Here is a 19,643-nt window from a genome sequence, read left to right as displayed (position 1 = left end):
TTAGGGTTTTTTTCATCCCTTTTCCCCATCTCCATTTTAGAACTTGCCTACAATATAACCTGACAATTATATTTTTGGTTTTCACTGAGTGCAAAGGAATCTTGGCTCACATTTTAATGAAGGATGGATACCTATAAACATGCAATGACTATTATTGTAAAACATGTGATGGTCATAGAGAACAAAGAGGATTTAATTCCCACAAATAACATTTGAGTTGAGCTTTATAAATGAGTAAAGTTTTAGTAGTAGTGATGGGAAAGGAGCAGTTTTGTAGGAAAGCATGAAAAGAAAGCTTCTAAGACCATGATGTTTTCAGAAACTGCCAAACAGCTCAACTCTGTTGGATAGTAAGATACAAAACAAAACAAAAAGCAAATAAACAATAAGAGACAACTTTGAAAACCACAGAGCATGACATGGATCTATCTTTCAGTGCCATGTCATGGAGTTTAAAATTTATTTGGAATAGATCAAAAATATTTGGATATATTTAAGAAAAAGTATTCTATAATGAGACTTGTGATTTTGGAAAAGCTTCAGAATGAGACTTGAGAATGATCTCAAACATAGAGATGTCGAGTTAGGGTTAGGTCAGGGAAAGCAGCAAGAATATCTGTGGCACACTTAGTTGATCGAGTTTTGAGGCTAAATTAAAGAAACCATAATATGAAGCCATTCATCAAAATAATGACACGTGGAGTGTAGTGGCTCATGCCTGTAATCTCAACACTTTGAGATGCTGAGGGGCGAGGATCACTTGAGCTCATGAGTTCGAGACCAGCCTGGGTGACCAAGTGAGACCCCATCTCTACAAAAATAAAAATAAAAATTAGCTAGGCATGGTGACATGCACCTGTAGTCCCAGCTACTTAGAAAAATGAGGCAAGAGTATCACTTGGCTGGGTATGGTGACATGCACCTGTAGTCCCAGCTACTTAGAAAAATGAGGCTGGAGGATCACTTGAGCCCAGGAGGTTGAGGTGGCAGTAAGCCCTATTCATACCATGGCACTCCAGTCTGGGCAACAGAGTGAGACCCTGTCTTTAATAATAATAACTGAATTTTTTATTTCCTATAGTATGAAACTGAGAAATAATTGAGAATATATCTGTATAGATATAAACAGAGCTAAACAGATAACTTGTGACCGTTAAAATTAAGAATATTGTTTAAGAAGTATAGGGAATCACAGGAATAAGGGTTGAGAACACACCAAAAACACGTATTAACAAATGGGAGGTAAAGAGGGAGAGTCAGTGAAAGAATCCAAGACAAAAATCTTTAGGGGAAAATTAAAAGCACAAGGTGCCTGGAATGTTACTGATGCCAAGGAAAAAAACATTTAGGAAAAAAACAATATTTTTTTGGAAACTGTCAGATACCACAGAGTCTGAATCCAGTGAGGCTTAGGCCATTTGTATTTGATAAACATAGAAACATTTATGACCTTTGAAAGCACAGTTTCAGAGGAGACAAGGAAAGGACAAAATGGATGGCATGGAGCAGAGAAAATAGTACAGGATTGCATGATAAGCACTGTGGAGAGCAGGCATTTTCCTCTTAAAACCAAGTTCAGAGAATGGAGGATATGTACCGAGGATAAAGAAAGAAAATCAGAGGAGAGGGTAGGACTAAGGATTGAAGAGAGCTAAGAGATCAAAGAGATGGTTTGTAAAGACAAGTCCTTCAGAAAGTAAGAGCAGCTGGTTTTACGTGTTCTGGTACATGTGCATGTGGAAAGAAAAATTGCTTCAAATTTCTTGGTGTTAGACAAAAATACATTGGTACTAAAACTGTTGAGTTTTGAAGTAATGACAAAGGAAATTGAAGGAATTTGCATCAGTGGTGCTTGCTTTTCTTCTTTAAAATGAGAGCTAATTGGTAGGAAATGATGCAAGAAGGGTAGTTTGGGCATGACAAGATGATTAGAAAATACTCCGACAGTGGGCCGGGCACAGTGGCTCACACCTGTAATCCCAGCACTTTGGGAAGCCAACGCAGGCGGATCACAAGGTCAGGAGTTCGAGACCAGCCGGACCAACATGATGAAACCCCATCTCTACTAAAAATACAAAAATTAGCCGAATGTGTTGGCATGCCTGTAATCCCAGCTACTCAGGAGGCTGAGGCAGGGAAATTGCTTGAACCTGGGAGGCGGAGGCTGCAGTGAGCCGATATTGCGCCATTGTACTCCAGTCTGTGCAACAGAGTAAGTCTCTCTCTCTCTGTCTCTCTTTCCCTCTCTCTCTCCCTCACAGACACATACACAAAATAAATAAATAAATAAATAAATAAATAAATAAATAAAAATAGACAGTGGAATGGGCAAGGGAATTAACTGGGGATTAAAAATGATAGTGGCAAATAGCATCTAGCTCATAGCTGATGTGAAATCACATGATGGCCTTGTATTTTGTTATCCATATTGTTTTTTTTTAAAAGTAAAACATATTCAGCATGAAAATATGGAAAAGATTATAATACAAAGGAGAGTGTTAACCACAGTACTACCAACTGAAGATAAATGATCTTATATCTTAATGTATCTATTTATCTATCTGTATCTATCACTTTGTATATATGAATGAGCGTATACTAATATGCTGTTTTTAAAAAAATTTATATAAAGGTGGTCCTGTAGTACCCAGGGTCCTGGCAGGGAGAAGATGGCATATCACTCAAATGTGGTGATTGAGGAGAGTCTAAGAAAGTGTCCATTTATAACCATACTGATAGAGTAACCAAGAAACATTGGTGAATTATCCAAGGCTCATTACAGGTTGGGATGAGTGAGAGGCCTGAGGGAGTAGGGGAGAGCTTTCAAGAAACTTGTAAGACCCATAGCTCTAGAGAGGGTCATTCAACAGGAGCCCTGGCCACTGGTAGTGATGCAGCCATTGCTGACCCATGCCTCTGGAGAGATGAGCTGAGGATATAAGTATTCTGAGTGATTTCTCCTCCTATCCTCTCATCTACTGCTGATGCCTCATATTGGCTGACTCCAAAGAGAATTCAGAGGACAAGTGGGCCTGGGTGATGCAATCCATGGAGACTGTCTCCAGCATGGCAGAGATGGGTGGAGTAGATCTGGAGGGGACAACAGAGAGGCAACAAGTACCACATGTTTTTTGTTTTGTTTTGTTTTGTTTTTTTAGGATTGGAATTTAGCATCCCTGAAGCAGAACCAAAAAAACAAAACAAAACAAAACAAAACAAAAAAAATAGATGGTTGAAAATTGATCTCGTGTCTTAAATCATAAAAAAGGCAGATTTTTTTTTTAAGGATAAGACAATAAAATCTAGAGTACTCAGAGATAAGCTTGAATAATTCAGATCACCCTGACTGTTGTTGTAGATGTAATTTTGTTTCATATTTTTACTTTTCTGAATCAAAATGTGTCGTCTGATAAAAATAATGTTTCTTGTTTTCTTTTCCAAAATTGGTTTTTATATTTATGTTTCCTCTTATAATCAAAGGCATTTTACCATACAGGAAGTATGGTAGTGGTGAAGAAGTTACAAAAAAAGACAAACCAAAAAGCCTGAGGTTGACATGATAATTACTAAAAGTTTCAGTCAAAATGCATCTGAATATTCTTTTGGCAGGTGCTTATTGACGTAAATGGAATGGAAGATGAAGTAAGCAGATTGCCATTTAAATCTTAATTAAATTAAGACTTAAACATCAATCCAGTCTTTCAGAGTTCTCAATAAATGGGACAAAACTAAGCAAGATGAGGGAAAAACATTAGGAAGCAGCTTTGCTCAATTTTTGATGTATCACTTGCAGCCCAAATTAGAAGATGATGAAAAAGAGATAAAGAGGAGTTCCCTTAAGATTCACTGGGGGCATTTTTGAAATTGCATCAATGATATTTGTACTGTCACCACCCACTCCACTAATATCTACAACATAACCCCGAAGTTTTCAGGAAATTCCATGTCATTCAGCCATGCATCTATTAGAAATGCAAAGCATTCTTGCTAAGAGAACTCAGTGTAAAAGGGTAGTATTGGAATTGGTATATATTCAGGACAGAAACCTTCCTTTGAAGTCCACTGGGAATTGTGGGGTAGATATCATAATTTTAGTCTCTTAACCTAATCAGGTTTCCTTATCGGATTCTAAATACTTGGAAACTGGCAAGTTTTAGGGTTGCCTTACATAAAATCTGTGGTAGTTTCTCCAGTATGATGGTTCTGTCATAGACTTTAAGCAGCTTTAGAAGACATCTGTGTCAATCTCTTATGTCTAAAGTTTAAATGACTTATGCTCAATAAAATATATTCAGCATTATTGTAAACACTGCTTTATACAAGGCTCTAGGGTTACAGAGATAAAATATGCAGTGTTTCCCTGTCAAAGAATTTACATTCTGTTATTAGAAGCAGTTATGTAAATAAATAAATGTCACACAGTGTACCACATGCTATAATTCCAGCAGGGTTCAAAGTACTCCAGGAGAGAAACAAAGCAGGAAATATCTGACTTTATTTGGGAATAATTGCAGCAGCTTCTTAAATGAGATGACATAAATTGAGTCCTACGGAACTTGAGTGAAGTATGATTTTTTAGTCTCCAATTCTAAGTACATATTGGATTTTCTTGTTTCTCTTGTGCACTGGTAAAAATCCTTATTCAGAGTATTTTTTGAAAAAAAAAAAGGTCAGAAAATTACTCTAAAAGCATTTTCATATAAATCATTGCATAATATATTATTAAAACCATTTTTAATATAAATAACCTAGACAGAGGTCTACCAATAACAGAGAATGGAGGCATCTTGAAAAGCATTACATTTGTATGCATTATATTTGACACACCTGAATTGGAAGTTTCTGTGTGGAAGTCTTATATGAAGACTTTTGAATGTATATAAAGGCACAGAGACTCTGACTCCTGTGTGCTTTACATGTGAGTAAGGAAGACATAGACGCCCAGGAGTAAAGTCTGTATCTAAAGTAGTCTGTGAGAATAGTTACATGTAGGCACAAAAGAACTATAATCTGGTAATGAGAAGAGAGAGAATTCTACGAAGGAGAACTTAAACGTTTCTTGGAGGAAGTGAGGATTTCTATTCTCATTCACATTGAATTATTTTCTCGACCATAGTGACAGGATAATCCTGGTGATAAATTGTTCTGATCTGCATGTGTCCAGGATCAACTGTGAAAGATCACACATTTATCAATGGAATATCCATGGTAATGTGTGCAAACTGTAAGAAATGTAAGGATGCGATGGTCCCATGCTGGGATCAATATGGCCTTGACCTCAATGAACCATGGAATCTAGCTATACTAGGGTGCCAAGTCACACAGATAGGCCACAACCATTAGGAGTGAAGAGAGAGCCAGGTCTTTGTGAATTATGCATAATTTGCAAATTATTTTATCTACTCCCAAAATTCTAATCTACCACAATGAATGGGTGCACATGTCTCAGCAGATATGATTTTTTTTTTCAAGTTGGCATCAAGTGAAGAAGATGAGGTGGTGTCAGATAAGGTGCTGCTAGTAGTTGGCTAAACTGAATAAGTGCTGAGGATTAGGTTTGTCCAAGTCTTGGGTTTCTGCCCAAATCTATTTGTAAGCATTAGTGGGAAATGCAGGGGCTGTGTATCTCAGAAAACTGAATTTACTAGACTAAGTATTAGGTTCCATATGACTCTACAGGAATGTCAAATCTTAACAGTATCCTTAACTGTAAAATAGATTCAATTGGTCTGTCAAAGTTCATGGAGTAGATTAAAAATGTCTGCCGGAGTGACTTTTAGAAACAGCAAGTAGAAAGTGCCATATAATACTAAATAATCTTATTAAATTTCAAGATGCTGTGGCAAGTGCCACCAGATAAATGCTTAGTCCATTAGGGCCTATTTGATTTGCATTTAACTTCAAGAAAATACAGTTTTTGAAGTAATTTTGTTTCTATACACTATAGCTTCTAAAGAGCCATAAATCTTGTTTGTATCTCTGAGACTCTATGAAACTCTTGATTGAAATGAAACGTATCATCTGGCTTCTGTGTTGATTGTACTTGAGCAAAGAAAGAGAGTGAGTAGATTCTCCAGAATGCAAAAAATATGTGAGATATAGTTGCGTTTTTCTAATGCAAAATTTCATTGCCTATTGCCTTAAGATACGAAAGTATCCTTTCCTGTAAAAAGTAGAGTAGCCTTCTTGCATCTGGAATGAGAAGACACAATTATAAAAGGCACAGTTATAAAAATAAATACACAATTATATTCACCAAATCTATTAGCAAATATTGTACACTGGACCTAGTTTACCACTATGGAGACAATGAAAATGCGTTTAACTGCAAGACACTCATGTGCCTACTATGTGTTCTAATAAGGAGCAGAGATTATGGGTTTCCTTTGTATACTGTTTTGAAATAAGTAGCTAATCTAGTCACCACATAAATGGTAGTCGTCCTGGAGTGCCATCTGTAACTACAGTGAGTAAATGAGAAATAAGTCTTTGCTGTATCTAGCTTTGAAATGTAGGGGTTTCTGTTTCTATAGCATAGTTCTGCCTATACTGACCAATACTTCACCACTAAACTACTTTTTTCTCTTCATTAGAAGATGAAATCAGCAGATTTTAATTACTTATATTAGGCATGCGATTATTTTATTGTCCCCTTCAAGAAGCTTTAAACAAGGGAAGAAAAGATGAATGCGCTAGAAACTTTCCAATTAATTCTCTCTCTCTTTCGGAAATTATGCTTTCTTGCTTCTTCATGATTCTGTGGAGAGGTCCCCAGTGACTCCTTAAAACCCAAGTTTCAAATAGTGGCTTCCTGGACAGAACTGTAGGGACTGCTGGAACATTCTGCCATTCACCTCCATTCCCAAGGACCTTGTAGACACTGAAGAATCCCACCTTCAGGTAGAGATGGGAATAGCATGAGCAGGGCCATTGTTACAGGGGTGGCACCTTTACAAACACACAGGGTCCACCTAGAAGAGGCCCACGAATGGCTAAATGCTCTGCTGTCACCATTTTGAAGTTCTCACTCGTTTACAAGAGGATGTGTATTTTCAGTTTGCACTAGGATCCAAAAATTACGTAGCTGGTCCTGATTTGGAGCAGTACTTTGCAATCATTGGCAGTGCATTTTCTATGGCATAGAAGACATGCTCACATCTTTGACAGATCTCTGTCTCTGTTTCCAGGGATGGTGGCTTCATTTTGATATAAGGAAGCAAATTATTGTCTGCTCCAAAAAGGGTAGGGAACCTGAGGTTTAATAGGTCCTGTATCAAGCTCACTTCACCTTTGGTAGTTCCAACCTCAAAGAGAAAGAAGGGACTAATATCTGCCTTGCATTTGGAATTGGCAAGGCCTAGATATACAGACACAAATGGTTTCCAGGGACCCCACGATATGGGATTTCTTTAAGTTCTACCATTAGTGAGTACAGTATCACTCCCTGCTGGGATCCTTAGCATGTCAAGCCACCAACTCAGCAACCTCATATTGGAACCCACCAGTAATTAATGGAGCTAATATGAAATATGCAGAGTGAATTAATAATCATTGTAAACAAGAAAAGAAGTGAATGCAAGTTTTACTTTTACTATACCAAGCGCATTTAAAATTGTTTGTTGTTTTCGATTCCATGTGAGTTTTTGCTAACTATGTAGCCTCAAACTCAGGTATTCAATGCATCAAGTAGTTCCATCTGTTAAATAAAAGAAGGTCTCTCCAGGTTGCAATGAGACATCAAGCTTCACTCTGAATCATACTCATATAGAGCTCTCTACATCGACTTTATCCCTGCTCCTCCCCTAGCCACACCTAAAATGTTTTGCATTTCATTTGAATAGTTTGTCTCTCTCAATAAACAATAAACACATCAAAGGTGTTGATATTTCTTGATATCCAGTTTATCAAAGAGTAGGCATTCAATGAATGAATCTTTCCATTGTTGACTTAGGAAAACTCTGAGTTAATAAACAGTGAAACAAATCTATGAAAGTTCGACAGTAAAACAATATGACTCAGTTGCCAAGTCATCCCTGTATTTTATTTTTGTTTTTTTTTTTGTTTTTATTTTTTTGAGATGGAGTCTCGCTCTGTCGCCCAGGCTGGAGTGCAGTGGCCAGATCTCAGCTCACTGCAAGCTCCGCCTCCCGGGTTCACGCCATTCTCCTGCCTCAGCCTCCCAAGTAGCTGGGACTACAGGCGCCCGCCACCTCGCCCGGCTAGTTTTTTGTACTTTTTAGTAGAGACGGGGTTTCACCGTATTAACCAGGATGGTCTCGATCTCCTGACCTCGTGATCCGCCCGTCTCGGCCTCCCAAAGTGCTGGGATTACAGGCTTGAGCCACCGCGCCCGGCCCCATCCCTGTATTTTAAAAAATATTCCATACATCTGCACCTAAGAATAAATCCTATTTGTTAAAGTGAACTTAATAACTTTAAAGAGAGAGAGGAAAATATTTTTAGATAACAGAACAAAGGAGGGCCATCTGCCCATTAGTGGGCTCTAAGCAAATGTTTAAGGAATGAATAGCTGAACAAAAGTTATTGGTTTCACTTGGCAACTATGACTAAAAATAATGATGAATGCTTCTATACTATACCACACAGCAGAAGCATTGTTAAGTGTTTTCTATGTAAATCTCAATAATCTTTAGAGCAATTGTAAGAACAAGTGGATAAAATTATCCTATGAGGAAACTGATATAGAGAGAGGCTCAGTAATGTGATTATTGGTAGAAATAAGATTTAAAGCTGGTTATTGGTGGAATCAAGATTTAAAACTAGGCAGTTCCTTCAGTCTGTGGTCTTAACCACTGGGCAATGATATCTGGGTGATTTTGTTGTTGTCAAAATGTTCCCTGTCCTTTCCTACCAGGTCTATTCCTATGACATCATCATATTTCTCACTTCATTGAAGTCACACTGGCCATATGACTTGCTTTGGCCAATTAAATATAAATGGAAGCAATATGTGATACTTCTGATAACTTAAAAACCATCATTTTGTTTCTAAAAGTGTGTTTTTCTTCTTCTTGGATACAAGCAATGCCTTAAAGAGAAATTGTTCCTTCACCTAGATTGGGTCCCAGAATAAAAAGTCAAAGATAACTTATGATAAACTTCTAATGTTAGAAAACAAAATAATTCTTTGTTTCAAGCCACTAAAATGTAAAGGATATTTGTTATGACAGCATAACTTAGCTAAATAATGCATTGCGTTTTTTTTAAAACTGCATAAAATTTTACTAGATTTACAAAATTTACTAAAATTTTGCTCGATTTCACAGCATAAAATCAATGGATAATTCTGTGTTCTGTGTGTTGTGTCCTACAGTCTGCAGAAATATTATTTTATGCATAGAGATTAACACAGAGTCCACAGAAGGGGAAAACAGGTGGTATAATGTGAAAAAGAATGGACCAGAAATCAGAAACCAAAAATCTGACTTGAATCAATTGCATAACTTTGGGCAAATCACTTAACCTCTCTAATTTTTGGTTTAGTCATCTGTAGAATGAGAATGCTTCATAGGAAAGGCATATTAGGAACTTTTTAACCTTAAAATTACATGCATAGTAGATTCAAAGCAAAGCCAATAAAAATCCCAGTAAGTTATATCATAGAAAATGACAAACTGATTATAAACTTTCGATCATATGGCAAAAGACCCAGAATAGACTACACAATACTCAAGAAAAAGGTAGAGAATTGATACTACCCAACTTTCAGACTTACTAGATACCCACAGTAATCAAGATAGTGTAAGACCAGTAAAAGAATAGATGTATAGAACAATAGTATGTAGTAATAGTCCAGAAATAAATCCTATCAAATGTAATCAACTGATCTTTGACACACGAGCAAAGGTAATTCAATGGAGAAAATGTAGTCTTTTCAACAAGTGATGCTGGAACAATTGAACATTCATATGCAAAAAGCACGAATTCTAGAAATAGATCTGACATTCGTCACAAGAATTAACTCAAAATGAATCATAGACCTAAGAGCAAAATGCAAAATTGTAAAAGTTCTATAAGAAAACAAGAGAAAATCTAGCTGAATTTGGCTTTGGCAATGAGTTCTGTAATAGAATACCAAAAACATGATCCATGGAAGAAAATATTTGTAAGTTGGGCTTAACTAAGACTTCTAAAAAATAAACTGTGAGGAAAATGAAAATACAAACCACAGACCAGGAGAAAATATTTGTAGAAAAAAAAATCTGAAAAAGGACTTGTGTCCAAAATATACAAACCACTCATAAAACTCAAAAATAGCTGGAACAATTAGGCAAGAAAAAGAAATAAAAGTCACCAAAATAAATAATAAAGAAGGAAGATTATCTCTGTTCACAGGTAACATGACCTTATGTAGAAAGCTCTAATGATTCACCAAAAGGAAAAACTATTAATAAAATGTAATAAATTTGTACTATATAAACTAAACACCCCAAAATTAGTATTTCTATATACTGACAATGAACAATCTAAAAATAAAATTAAACATTTTATTTTATTTTATTTTATTTTTTTTTTTTTTGAGACGGAGTCTCACGCTGTTGCCCAGGCTGGAGTGCAGTGGCGCGATCTCGGCTCACTGCAAGCTCCGCCTCCTGGGTTCACGCCATTCTCCTGTCTCAGCCTCCTGAGTAGCTAGGACTACAGGCGCCCGCCACCGCGCCCGGCTAATTTTTTTTGTATTTTTAGTAGAGACGGGGTTTCACTGTGGTCTCGATCTCCTGACCTTGTGATCCGCCCGCCTCGGCCTCCCAAAGTGCTGGGATTACAGGCTTGAGCCACCGCGCCCGGCCTAAAATTAAACATTTTAATTTACAATAGCATTAGAAAGAACAAAGCACCATATTTAGTAATAAACTTAAGCAGGGAGTTTCAAGACTTGTACACTGAAAACTACAAAACATTTCCAAAAGAGATAAACTAATGGAGAGATTGTTCATGTTCATGGATTGGAAGACAATATTTTTAATAAGTCAATACTACTCAAAACCATCTATAAATTTAATACAGTTTTCATCAAAATTCTAACAGCATGTTTCTTGCAGAAATAAAAAAAAATTCTAAAGTTTATATGGAACTCAAGGAACCCCAAATTGTGAAAACAATCTTGAAAATGAAGAACAAACTTGGAGGATTTGCACTTTCTGATTTAAAAACTTATTATAAGATTACTGCAATTGAAATATTGTAGTATGGGCATAACAACACACATATAGATGGATGGAATAAAATAGAGAGCTGGTATAGTCCCAACTACTTGGGAGGCTGAAATGGGGAAATCGCTTGAACCTGGGAGGCGGAAGTTGCAGTGTGCTGAGATTGCACCACTGCACTCCAGCCTGGGTGACAAAGTGAGAACCCATCTCAAAAATAAATAAGTAAATAAATAAATAAAAAGTAGCCCAGGAATAAACTCTCACATATAGTTAAATAACTTTTGACAAGGGAGCCAAGACCATTCAATGGGGAAGGAACAGTTTCTCAATGAACGGTGCTGGGAAAAGTAAATATTCATATTAAAAATAATGAAGTTGGACCCTCGCCTTATACCACATATAAAAATTAACTGATTTTTGTGTGTGTGTGGCAAGAGCAGCTAAAATCTACTCATTCATCAAAACATACTGAATGCAATCCATTATTATTGGCTATAGATCCTTGTGTTGTACACTTGATCTTTATACTTGTTCATCTTACGTATCAACAATACCATCATGTTGTATGCCTTAGATATGCACAATACATTCTTTTTAAAAGTTAACTCAAAATGGATAAAAACCTAGACACCTAAAGCTACAAAATCCTTGGAAGAAAACATGAGGAAAAAGCTTCATGATATTGGATTTGACAGAGATTTCTTGAATATGACACCAAAAGCACAGGCAATAAAAGTAAACAAATTGGATTTCATCAAAGTTTAATTGCATCAAAGGACACAATCAATGGAGTGAAAAAACAACATATAGAATGGAATAAAATATTTACAAATCACGTATCTACTAAAGTGCTAATGTTTAGAATATATAAAGAACTCCTATGCTTTAACAAGAAAAAAAATCAAATAACACAATCACAAAATGGGTAAAGTACTTGAACAGACCTTTCTTCAAAGATGATATACAAATGGATCATTAGCAAATAAAAAATGTTCACATTACTAATCATTACAAAAATGCAAGTCAAACCACAATGAGGTGTCACTTCACACCCGTTTGGTTGACTATTACAATCAAACGAAAAACAGAAAATAAGTGTTGGCAAGAATGTGGAGAAATAGGAACCTTTCTGCATTGTTGGTGGGGATGTAAAATTATGCAGCTATTATGGAAAAGAGTATGCTGATTCTTCAAAATTTAAAAACAGAATCACCATATGATCCAGCAAATCCACTTCTGAGTACATACCCTAAATAACTGAAAACAGGGACTTGAAGAGATACTTGCACTCTCATGTTCATCGAAGCCTTATTCCCGGTAGCCAAAAGGTGGAAGTAACCCAAGCATCCATCAAGAGTAGAACGGATAAAGAAAATGTGGCCTGTACACACAATGGAATGTTACGCAGCCTTATACAGGAAGGACATTCTGACACGTGCAAGTGTGAACGTGAAAGGCCTTATGTTAAGTATAATAAACCAATTACAAAAAGATAAAATATGATATGAACCCACTTATGTGAAGTATCTAAAGTAGTCAGATTCATTGAAACAGTAGAATGGTGTTGCCAGGGGTCAGGTAAGGAGAAGTAGGAAGTTGTTCTTCAATGAGAACATCTATATAGAGAACAACTATATTGTTTAATGAGGACAACCAAAACAAGATAGAGTTTGGGTTTTACGCAGTGAAAAGGTTTCCAGAGACTGAGGGCATAGCAGTGTGAATAAACTTAATCCTACTAAACTTTACACTTAGAATGGTTAAGAGAGTAGTTTTATATGTTTTTTTTTTTACCACAAAAAAATAGAAAACTAAACGATAAGAAAACAAATGACCCTGTTAAGACATGGATGATGTTCTGAGCAGAAACCACCCCACCAAAGAAGACACACAGAGAGCAAATTAGCATATAAAATATGTTCAGCATCATTTGACATTAGGGAATTGCAAATTAAAAGAAAAACGAGATACCTCTGCAATGACTAGAATGGATAAAATAAAATAAACTGACAGTATGGATTTGTGATGAGAAGATGGAGCAAGAACTCTCATTGATTGTTGGTGGAAATGCAAAATGATGCAACAGCTTTGGAAGACAATTGTTTGTTTTGTTCATTTCTTACAAAGGTAAGCATAGTCTTATCAAACAATCCAGCAATCACATTTCTAGGTATTTATACGATTCAGTGGGAAACTTACTTCCACATCAAAACTCTAAAAATGAATGCTTATGGCATTCTTAGTCATAATTGACAAAACCGGAAGCAAACGTGATTGTCTTCAATAGGTGAATGGAGACACAAAATAGAGTACACTTCTACAATAAAATACTATTCTGCAGTAACAAAAGAAATGAGTTACAATTCCACAGAAGAATAGAATTAGTCTTTTATTTTGAGGTGCAGTCTCGCTCTGTCTCCCCAGGCTGGAGTGCGGTGGCGCTATCTCGGCTCACTGCAACCTCCGCCTCCCGGGTTCACGCCATTCTCCTGCCTCAGCCTCCCGAGTAGCTGGGACTACAGGCGCCGCCACCAGGCCCGGCTAATTTTTTGTACTTTTAGTAGAGACGGGGTTTCACCGTGTTAGCCAGGATGGTCTCGATTTCCTGACCTCGTAATCTGCCCACCTTGGCCTCCCAAAGTGCTGGAATTACAGGCATGAGCCACCGCGCCCGGCCCAGAATTAGTCTTAAATGCATATTGCTAAGTTGTAAAAAAAAGTCAGTTTGAAAAGGCTACATACTGTGTATTTCCAAGGACATGGCACTCTGGGAAAGAGAAAACTATATAGACAATATAAAATCAATGGTTTTCGGGGCTTTGGAGAAAAGAGGTAAGGACTGCACAAGGAATTTTTAGAGCAGTAAAACTATTTGGTGAGATAATGAAATGGTAAATACATGACATAATACATTGTCAAAATCAATAGAACTTTCTAGCACAAAGAGTAAACCTTAATATATGCACATTTTAAAAATAGGAGGTTTGAGCATTCCAAGAAGGAATGCAGACTGTCATGAGAGAATCTAATTGTATTTCAAATGTATGAAATAACATGAGTTAAGGGGACATGAGAGAAAAGGATCAACCTAAGTAACCTGTAAGACTAAAGCCAAAAGAACTGCAGGTAAGCACTCCATTATAGGTAGTTGATAAAGTAGTTTTCCAAGGCAGTACTGGGGCATTGGTTAACAATTCTGACACTGCCATACATGTATTCTGGAATTGAAACGTTAAGTAGATGGTGGATGGTGGGAGGCAAGTTGCTTACTTTGGGAGTGGGGATTTAGAGAAAGACAATGGAACAAGGCTAGAATGATCCATATTGGAACGGATTAGAGTTGGAGACTTCAGGATGTGCTCAGATTTTGCTTAATTTAGATACAGATGGTTACAGATAGACATATTTATAGATTCTGGGTATTCATGGATTAATATACACACATGTATTTTCTTTCTGTCAGCTGAGAGAGCTCATTAGAAACGGCACCCCAGTAGCAACCAAGTCTTAGCACCCAAACCTGGATTCCTAATTCTCATTCTCCAATTAAATGAACCAGTGCTCCTTAGAGAAATGGCTAGCCCTGAAATTATACAAGATGACCCTTGAACATGTTGTACTGCCAGAAAGTAAGGAAATGTTTTATCTCACACACACACACCACACACACACACTCACACATACACAGATAGACACATACACAGACAGACACGTATATACACACAGAGTGATTGGGAGTTCATCAAAGGACCCAGAAGTCAATAGAAAAACCTCCCAATGGCCAAAGTTGAGACAATTCGAACAAAATAAATCAAGTACCATTAGACTATAACCCAAAATATAAAATACATATACAAGAGTCCACACTGATATACATAAATGATTAAATAAGAAGTTTAGGAGAAGCGAAAATCTCATATGCAGAAGAATTTCAAATAATTAATGTAGGCACCCTTACCTTCATGTAAGGATGGACATGTATATCCTCACTCTTCAGACGAGATTGGGCGCATTCCGGGTGGTATAGCCCTAGACGAAGTCCTCACTCTTCAGGTGTGGGTTGTGTACAGTGACTTCCTTCCAAAGTGTATAGAATAGAGAAGGGGAACATCAAGTAACTTTCCAGCGAAGAAAATCTGACAGACACAACCTCAGCTGGGTGATCAAGGTCAGCCTCAACAATTATATGTGATGGTGGTGGTATGTAGCTTTGATGTGATAGGATGAAAGTGACAACTTTATCTTTGAGATCTTTCTCCCAATAACCCATATCCCACTCTAATTATGAGAAAATATCAGATTCCAATAGAAGAACATCTTACAAAATATTTGTCCAGAATGCCTCAAAACTTCTAAGTCATCAAATACAAGAAAAGTCTGAGAAACTGTCACAGCCCAGAAAAGCCCTAAGGAGACATGACATGTAACGTGATCTTCTGGAGGGGATCCTGGAAGAGAAGAAAACTTTAGGTTAAAAACTAAGGGAATCTGAATAAAGTACAAACTTTGGTTAATAACAATGTATCAATATTGGTTTGTTAATTATAACAAATGAACCATACTGATGTAGGATGTTAGTGTAAACCCCGAAAATTTGAGACAGGTCTCAGTTAATTTAGAAAGTTTATTTTGCCAAGGTTGAGGACATGCACCCAGGACACGACCTCAGGAGGACCTGATGACATGTGACCAAGGTGGTCAGAGCACCCAGCTTGGTTTATACATTTTAAGGAGATGTGAGACATCAATCCACATATGTAAAATGAACATTGGTTCGGTCTGGAAAGGCAGAACAACTAGAAGCAAAAGTAGAACAACTGGAAGGTGGGAGGCAGCTTCCAGGTCACAGATGGGTGAGAGACAAATGGTTGCATTCTTCTGAGTTTCTGATCAGCTTTTCCAAAGGAGGTAATCAGATATTCATTGATCTCAGCGAGCAGAGGGATGACTTTGAAAATAATGGGAGGCAGGTTTTCCCTAAGCAGTTCCCAGCTTGACTTTTCCCTTTAGCTTAGTGATCTGGGGACCCAGGATATTTTCCTTTCTCCATTAGTAACGGGAATAACTGTGTGCAGTGTTTGGAAACTCTCTGTACTGTCTTCTTACTTTTTCCTGTCAATCTAAAACTATTCACAAACTTTCCAATGAAGCTGGAAAGGAAGATACACTCCATAGGAAGATACAATAACTATATATGGTTCATTTTTCACATTCTAAAGCTTTCTTTTATTCATGTTGTGAACATGTGGTGGGAAATAACCTAAAATTTTTGAAATCATCCAAGGCAATTCTATATTTTTTTTCTCCTGAATCTGATGGGGAGGAGTTCTCTTTGAGTCAGCCAAAGTACTTTTAAGAAAAATTACTTTAAAAACAGGTCAATTCTTAAATTCATAAAAGCCATCAAAATTTTATCTATAAATTAACCTAACCTGGCAAGAAAATATGCAAGTTTTCTCCCTCTACAAATCTGAAACCTGCGTTAGTCAATTTGTAAGTCTCGCCTCCATCTCACCTCTTCCATTTCTTTACCTAAGTGGACAATCTGAAAGTTCAGTGTTTGAAATATTGGCATCTAACAGCTAAAAACCGCTCAGCACTACCAGTAGTATACATATGCACTTGTTGACAAAATGCAAAATGGGACCACAATTGTGAATCTATTGTTAACCTCAGCATCTTCTGACAGTGGCTTTCCTCTCTTTAGGGATGGCAATTTCCAAACAGTCAGATGCACCTGTTCTACTGAGGTATTTTTTTGTTTATTATTTCCAGTTCAAGAGCCTATGAAAATAAGTTTGTATACTGTCAGACTCAAAATTAAGTAAAAATTTCCATTGTTCCCAATGTGCTTTGCTTCTAATATATTGGTCAAAAAGGATGTTTTCTTTTTATACATATGATCCCTGATTATTGCTTTTGCAGGAGCTAGGTTTTATTCAGCAGATTATGAATATGGTTTGATATATTCTATTTTGCTAAGTTAATATCAGGTTTTAAAAAGAGACATATTAGTTCTGATTCTCTGTGTATACATAATGACCAGATAAAAGACAGTTCACTTAATGTGAAAAGTCAGGCTTTAGTTTTTTGCCATTTTGGAACTTCCTTTTAAGTTGATGTCACTAGATAAAAAGTGAGCTCTACACTCATCTCTGTAGGGACTAATGTAAACTGTGGTTTTATATCAGATGTGTGTCACATTTTTCTAAGAATTATATTTGGAAGACAGCCAAGTGGATGGAGGGAAGCCCTGAGATTTAGAGGCAGGACCACCTGGCCTTGAGTCCCAGCTCAACCATTTGCTAATTGGCTATGTGTGGATGTCTCAGATCTCAGCTTCTCCAGTTACAAAAATTAAAAGAGAATGAAACTTAGTGGGCTGATCTGAGCATAAATTGAAACTATGTGTATTCAGAGCATATCTCAGTGCCGGACACATAACAGTTTTATGCCCTTTTGACTTAAATTATCTCAGAAAACATGAACAAATGTCAACTCCTTGTAATCCTCTGACTAATCTTTACCCTTTCTCTGTGCTTTGGAAAAAAAACCTGAAAAAGTTACCTGTCCCAAAACTGTGACTGGGCACTATGTCCTTCGGTCAATTCCATCCATACTTGGGGCATGGCCACTCAACCCTTGCACTCACACTCCCGCCAGCTTCTCCACCTCACTTTCCCCACTCCCAGCTCTTCCCATGTGCTCCGAATCATCTCATTTATAATTAGGTAGAGGTGAAAAGGTTAAATTTTTTATTTAAAAAAACTTAGTATTTTAACACATCGTTGCCTTTGATATCAGTGCAGGCAGTGTACTGAAATCACTGCATCCATAATGAACAGATTTGGGAGTGAATTTTGAATTTGGTATCCTGTCCTGTGTGCATTTCAATCTACCGTGTACTGATACTCCATGCGATATGATCTGAAGTAGCAAAAGTTCCGCTTGCTTACTCAGTCCTGGAATTCTAGAAAACTATATATGTTTTCACACATCTTTAAATTTTTTCAAATATAGCATTACAAGTTATTTTTTTCTTAAGAGATAGTATATAAGGATGGATTCATAATTGGAATATTTTGTGACACAATGTGTTAACTAGGTCTTAGTGTTTATTGAATCATGCACACTCTATTTGAAAGAAATTACATTAAACTTTGTTTATTGTTTTTCTGCAATATGAAGAGAAACTGGGGGGGAAAAAACTCTATAGCCCATGAGAGCCTTTTAATTATATTTAGAAAAATCAGTGTCACTCTACTGCTTTAGTTGTTCCAAATTCAGAATATTTAACATGTGCTTACGTTCACTCCCATTAGAAATATTTGCAAGACGGAGGAAGACAAAAAGACCTAGAGGATACTGAAGCTTTTCCCCACCTAAACGATGTCCACAGATATAACTTTTTGGGTGCTCACAATTTTATAATCCAGTTAAGTATGCTCTAATCACATTTGGAATGGGTGAAAGGTATGGTTTCCTTTTGAAGAGAAGAAAGGTTATGGTGAACTCAGTTGAACACAGATTGCGAACATTTCCAGGCAGTTTTACGAAAGGATATTGGTTTATTAACTAATGAGGGCATTCTGCCACTTGCCAAGTCTGTCTCTCCTAATGGCATATGCAAAAATGGGAAATGAAATCCAGATACATGTGTGGACCCACTGGATACACCAGGCAACAGAGTCAGGCCAGAAATCTATTTATTACCCAGCTCTGCTACGTCCCCACTGTGACTGCTGGATTTCAAGGCAACTTGACTCCCTCAAGATTTGTGTCGGCTCAGAATCAGGATTCCGTCATCACAAATAGCCTACCTCCTTTTCTGAAAGGCACAGTTTCTCTACCTGATGACTCCAGCTCCCTTTGAGAAAGGAAAGAAGGAGGATTAAGAGTACACATTCATGACAGCATAGCAGGGTATTTCCCCAAGAGAACCCACTATCATTCCATCCTGCAGAGGGTGTCTCCAAGGTGATGATGCTTCCCTCACCAAAATACTCCTTCATGCTTCTTTGAAAAGAATGTCCTCTGAGCTCTCCTAGGACACACAATGAGGAGATGGGTGAGTCACTCACACATTATAAATCTACTCCAACATTCCTGTTCCCCTAAGCCTTCAGATTTATCCTTCTACATTATAACAAGTAAAAGCTGACATCTCAGCTTCCTTTGATGTAGACTAATATGGAGTCCAGCTTTCGTGAGCAAATTATGCAACATTTCCCATTTGCTCAAGCTAACATATAGAATTCAGAATCTCTCATGAGTACACCCATATTGATACATTTGGCCATTCCAAAGTTATTTTCCTTCCACTATGGACAAATATACTTATATTCCATTTCTGCTCATATATCTTAATTTCTGCTGGTATAATCTAACTACATTTTGCAATTATTTCAGAGTATAAACTGACCCCTCTCATGTCAGACTTAGTACTCATTTCCCTTGATTAGGTTGGAC

At 37.0% G+C, this 19,643-nt stretch overlaps 1 long non-coding RNA gene across 1 annotated transcript in view; it reads left to right on the top strand.

The window, feature by feature from the left end:
- LOC139356123 (uncharacterized) overlaps positions 1–18,728 on the top strand; it is a 42,987-nt gene extending 24,259 nt beyond the window's left edge. Inside the window, exons 2-3 of the long non-coding RNA XR_011607519.1 lie at positions 16,882–16,924; positions 18,497–18,728. This is a non-coding gene — a long non-coding RNA (uncharacterized lncRNA). The remainder of the gene's footprint in view (positions 1–16,881; positions 16,925–18,496) is intronic.
- Positions 18,729–19,643: the final 915 nt, after the last annotated feature.

This window comes from Macaca nemestrina, chromosome 9 (assembly GCF_043159975.1).
Source record: "Macaca nemestrina isolate mMacNem1 chromosome 9, mMacNem.hap1, whole genome shotgun sequence".
Lineage (NCBI taxonomy): Eukaryota > Metazoa > Chordata > Mammalia > Primates > Cercopithecidae > Macaca > Macaca nemestrina.
The sequence above is the reverse complement of the archived record's forward strand: the minus strand, read 5'-3'. Positions and strand labels throughout refer to the sequence as shown.